Source organism: Sciurus carolinensis, chromosome 9 (genome assembly GCF_902686445.1).
Source record: "Sciurus carolinensis chromosome 9, mSciCar1.2, whole genome shotgun sequence".
NCBI lineage: Eukaryota > Metazoa > Chordata > Mammalia > Rodentia > Sciuridae > Sciurus > Sciurus carolinensis.
Window position 1 is genome coordinate 94,577,227 of NC_062221.1, and position 6,000 is coordinate 94,583,226.

The window sequence follows — 6,000 nt, forward strand, 5'->3', positions numbered from 1 at the left end:
ACTATGCAAATAAACTTTCTTTTTCTGGAAGTATTTAAAGTGTATTTGATCTTGTAAGTTCTCCAACATGAAGGTGGTACTTAAAAATAATGTGTTTCTGGGAAGCAAAGAGCAAGGACCTACTTCTCATCTTTACTCCCTGCACTGCTGCCCCTTCCCCACTTTAGTGAGGTGAGGGAGATAGGGACAGCACAAGACAGTCTGCTCAGCTGACGCCCTGGTGTGTGGAGCAGAGACAAGCCATCCCTGTTACGCCCTATCAGAATTCCTGAGTCACAGAGTCTTTGAGCGTGATAAAACAGTCGTCGTTTTATGTCACTAAATGTGGGGTGGTTTGTAAAACAGCAGTAGGTAACTGGAACAAGTTGGACGCCAACAACAAAAATGAAGGGAAATTGAAATGCCTGCAAGGCATCTAGACCAGTCTTCAGAGATGAGTTTCTGGAGAGCCTCACAGTTTAGGAAAGAAGTTCAATTCAGAAACAAATTTATTTATCATTTGTGTAAGTGTGATAATTTAAAAAGTAGAAGACGAGGAATCCAAGAAAAGGCCTACAGTGTAATAAGAAAGGAAGACACAGGCTGAACTGGGGGAAGAGAAATGAGGTGTCAGGGAAGGAGAAGCTGGTCAAACAAATGGAATAGAGAAGAAGGAAACAGAAAGAGACAAGTTGGGTATGATTGCAAAATGGGTTAAATTATTACAATGGATGTTTGCAAAGATAATAGATATTAACATATTATAGTCTCTATGCTAATATGTTTGATAAGTTCAGAAACAAATTTCTAATTTTAAAAATGACTGTAGACTCTTAATTAGCAAGGTCTTCTCAGGTACTAAAATTTAGGTATTAAAATCATTTCCATTGACGTATAGATGACGTCTCTTTCTCAAACTGTGCTTAAAACACAACACTCCTGAGAGAACCAGTAGGTGGAGCAAGTTTGCTCAAGAAACTGTAATCCTTGCTTCTTGTGGAGGGGAGGTCAGTGAAGCGAGAAAGAATAGGGAAGAAGGAAAAGAAGGACAGGGAGAAGGAGGAAGAGGATGAAAGGGAGGAGCAGAAATAGAAAAGAGGGAGGCAGGAAAGAAGGGAAGATGTGAGAACTATTAGAAATCTGTGCTTTCTTAAGTATGCTGTTGTTGGAGAGATTACCTAAAGGAGTTATTACATACTCAATCAAGCATGGTTACTTTGACTATGCTGCTTACACCTGTCCAATGGATCCACTGTTTAAGTTCTCTTGTTATTCCCTGGACATTCTGAAGCTGGCAATATCTACAATTGAAATAATGTTGAACATCCAAGGCAGAGTTCTTTGTCTGAGTTCCTAGGGAGCCCCTGAATTGAGACTTTCCTGAAATCATTAGGCAAATGTGTGCATCTGTAGAGAATGAATAATGGTAATTTGACTCTCACAGATATGTGATCCTGAAAAAATCAAGAATTATTCATCCAAAATAGAGTATCCAACATAGGGTATCTGAACTCCAGAGGCTAGATGTGATACTTAGTGAGGAAAGGTCAAGAAATATTTTTATCTTTTCAAAAGCTCAATTTTTGCATATAATTTAATTATATCCACAATAAATCAGTACAATAATACATGCATTGAGTCCACAAATAAGTGAGCACCTGTGGGGGGCATGGAGTTGGCAGCACATAACCAAAAAATTTCAAAAGTAATATATCCAAGTAGTTTGTTGAGTTTTATATTTCTAGAGACCAAAAATGAAAATGGGGAAGTAAAAACATCAGACTATCTTGATAAGTCAAGAAAGAAAATCTAATGACAATAAAACTTGGCTTTCCCCCTCTGGCTGGAGTTATAGGAAAAGAAATGGAATTATGTGATTTTCCCCTTGGTTTAGAGGCAACAGATAGGTACTATCTAAAGAAATGAAGAACGAAGATGTAAAATAAAGAGAGAAAGTTATAAATCAAACCAAAAGTGAGAGACTTTAAGCCATAAATTTAGAAAATATGTTAAACATGATAAAACTAGAGCAAACATACTATCATCTCATCAACAAAAATATCATCTTCTGTTAAAGTTAAATAAATGGAGCTTTAAAACAAAACTCAAATATAAAGAGATACACTTAAGAAAATATTTTAGAAAGTAAAGAATTCTAGCTGTCCCAGCCAACTACAAATTTTAAAAATGGAGAAGTTATGATATAGTAGCCATCATGGAGTTCACATCTAAAAGCATAAAAGCAGAAAATGAAGGGTATTTAAAGTGTGAATATAAAGAATTATGAACATCAATGGACCAAATGACATAACAATATTCACAAAGGAAACAATAAAAAACTGACTAAAGGGGACATACTTCAGACACAAGCACACTTGTGAAGGATGAGTTATTTTACCTCTAACTTCCTAACAGAGTAAGGTGGGTAAAATATGAAGATGTAGAAGATTTAAATTATATGATTAATAAGGTATTTCTAACTTATATACATTTTGAACTTTGCACCCTGAAAATAGAGACAACCTTTACAAGTATCTATAGAGCATATTAATATCCACCATATTACATATTATAAAACAATCTACAATAAATAAAATTAGTATACTGACATTTATCATATTACATCATAACATCATAACATCATAAAACAAAAAAATCAATAAGCAACTGAAAAGTTAAAAGTGCCTACATCATGTAAATTAAAACAATTATTTTTCTTAGTCCACTTTGGTTCTAGCATGAAATATAAGCCAAAATTATTCAATACCTATGAAATATTGATGATATAAACAATACTTGCTAGAATCTATGGGACAAAACTAATGCAGTATTCTTTAAGTTTTAAATATTTATCCTGCTAAATAAGAAAGAATGAAATAAGCTAATTCTCAACCAGAAAAGTTATAAAAATACAACATAGTAAAACAAACAAAAGGAAAAAGAAGAAATTAGTAGTCAGGATCAAACCATGTATACTCAGTATCATTGCTATCAGTTAACATTGTATTTGAGATGCCAAGACAAGACAGACAAGAGAAAGAATTAGAGGTACAAAGACCAGAAAAGAAGTAAATGGTTTTATTGATGCAAACCTGAAAACAATACAAGTTAACTCCATAACAGAATAAATAAATTCTGATATATTAACAAAATGGAATGCTATATGGTCTCTATTATAAGGTATAGAACAGTGAAAATTAACATGGCTGAGTATCACAAACATAATATTAAGGGAAAATAAAACAACCTGTAGAATATTACATACACTTTGATTACATTTTACATAGTTCAAAATTTGCAAAGCTAGACCATAGGTTGTTTAGGGATACACACAGTTAATAAAATTCTAATGAAAAGTCAATGACAAACACCAAATTCAGGTGAGTGAGCAATGGGATAGATGCTGGATTCACCCAGGACTTCAAAGTGCTTAGGAGTACTCTCTTTCTTGAGCCGGATTCTGGCCATTCCAATATGTCAATAACTATTTCTGCTTATATTTGATAAACATCCTGCTTACATCTTATAAATGTTAATGTATATCAAATACCTAATTTCAAACCTTTTAACTTAGAATAAGAATACCTTTTCCATTCTGATACTAACAACCACCTGAGTGTCTTTTCTTGTTGGTGTCTTGACATTCATTTGTTTGAAAATTGAGTATTTTCCTCTGATATTTAAATTACCATGTACACTTGGTGAAATTTTTGGAAAACGAAAATGTCAAGAAAAAAAAAAAACAATCACATTTTTATTCCTTTACTGAGAAATAACCATGACCAGTCAACATTCTTTCTAGCTATATTGTGCATATTTTAATATAGTTAAATCATATTGTGTGTCTACATACATAATTTTTACCTTGATTCATTCCCCTTAACTTTATACTATAAACACTGCCCCCTATAATTTAAAAACTTCAAAGGCAGAGAATAGACTGGGACTGAAAAGACTGGCTTTCCTGAGAGTGAACTACTCCCTGGGGCCTATAAATCAGGGCCCACCTCTTTCTCCAAGGAAACTCGGTCTCCAGCTGGGCAGGAGATTCAAGGGCTCTTTTCTGCAGAAAATGAATAGTTCCAGAGAAAAAGTAATTTACTTCTGGAGGCTTTGGCGTTTTCACCACAAAATGACTAGTTCTTTCTTTGCTCCTGTAACTTTTTCCAAGAGCTTCCAATCAGCTTCTTAGGGCCCTTTTGCACAAATGGGTGGCAAAGGATCATCAGACATTTATGGAAAATCTTCAAACAAGAGGGAAAGAAAAGCAAAGGGACACAGATAGACCTCTAATTAATATCCTTAGATATGAAATCAAATGTTTACAAAATGTGGAGGTAAAGAGAAAAAAGGCTGGCACGATTTAAATGTGGATGCTTTTGGAGCAGGATGGGGGTGAAATAGGAGTGGAATTAATGTTTTTCATTATAAGCCTTTATACATTTGATTTTTTTAAATGATTATACTTTTTAGGTCAATAGAGGTATCCGAAACTAGATGACATGGACTTTTTAGGCCTTCAACACAATTTTTTAAAAAATTTTTTAAAAATGTTGATAGATCTTTATTTTATTCTTTTATTTACAAGTGGTGCTGAGAATTGAACCCAGTGCCTCACACATGCTAGGCAAGTACTCTACTACTGAGTCACAACTCCAGCCCCTCAAAACATCATTTTAATAATGTTTTTAAGTATGTTTCCATCACTTAGAGATTTTTTTTTTTAATCCAGGAAGAACTTGTTCTTCTGTTTCATTAAGTTTTTATCATGAGTTGCCATTATTTTATCAGTGTTTTTAAAGACTTCTTCCTGTTTTTGAACTCACGGTTGAGATTAATTACACACTATTTTCCAACAAGTTTTAACTTTAAGAACTCAGATTTGCTCAGAGAAAAGAATTAACAAGTTCAAATAGTTCTTAAAGGTTTATAGAACTTTCTGCGTGATACCAAGTATTTTTCTACCTACAAAAGTAAGTAAAATGCAAATTGTTGAATCACAGATTTTGCCCACCTAGAGGTATATGGACATGGGATTTCAGAGGGTGGATGTTGAATGATGTTAGAGACATATGACCTCTTGAAAAGTTTTGCCTGAGAGTTTCAGGTTACACTTAAATCAATGACCCTTGAACACCTTGACCATATTGTCTAGGGTTATGTTTTCTAAATACGTGGCCCTTTGGCTCAACCCTGATAACATCTCATGAGTTCTAAAGGAACTTGAACGTATTTGTGTTCATACAGAAAGAAACTTTGAAAGCATTTTCAAGTTTTTATGGCTCTACTTTACGTTTTCTTCAAATCATATTTTAGTGACAATTTGAAGGAGATGCTATCAATGGTTAAAAAAATAACAAAACCCCAAAGTAGTTTTCTTGGCGATCGACAGAACAGGGAAATGAAAGAAAAGTAACCTAATTAAAGTAAAAAAACCCACAGCCCTTCCCTGCCTGCCTTGGTCCCCATCAAATTAGAGGAAGTTCAACAAAAGGAATGAGCTAACCTGGGGCTGAGAGAAAGTGTCTGGCCCCCTTCTTGGGCTATCACACAATCTGTTTGCTGCCACCACAGCTTTGTCGCTGCATAGTCTGATTAATGTGAGATACAACACAGGTGAACAAAGGGCAGAGAGCAAAGGACGCTCTGTTTTGGAAATAGGGGTCCCAAGATGAATGTGTCCTCTTGAGCTCTATAGGCCTTCCTCCAAATGTCACAGGGTTTGCTTTGGGCACTGGCCAGGATCTTATGTGGGCAGGTAGGGTGGAGTACTCTTAGTCTTACTCTGCTTTTGCGGTGTGACTTTCTGAGTTCACTACTATTTGTTCCTCAATTTTTTAGTGCTTTGCTGTAATTTTAGATAAAGTCAGAAGTGCCATAAACTTCTCTTGTGGACAAGCACAAAACTGCACCTAAATTTTTATTAGTTCAGGGAAATAGTTCAGAGTTAGAAGAGTATTTATGTCCAAAGTCAACACGGCACCGTACCTTCATTGCTTTATCTGCATCCTGAACACTTGA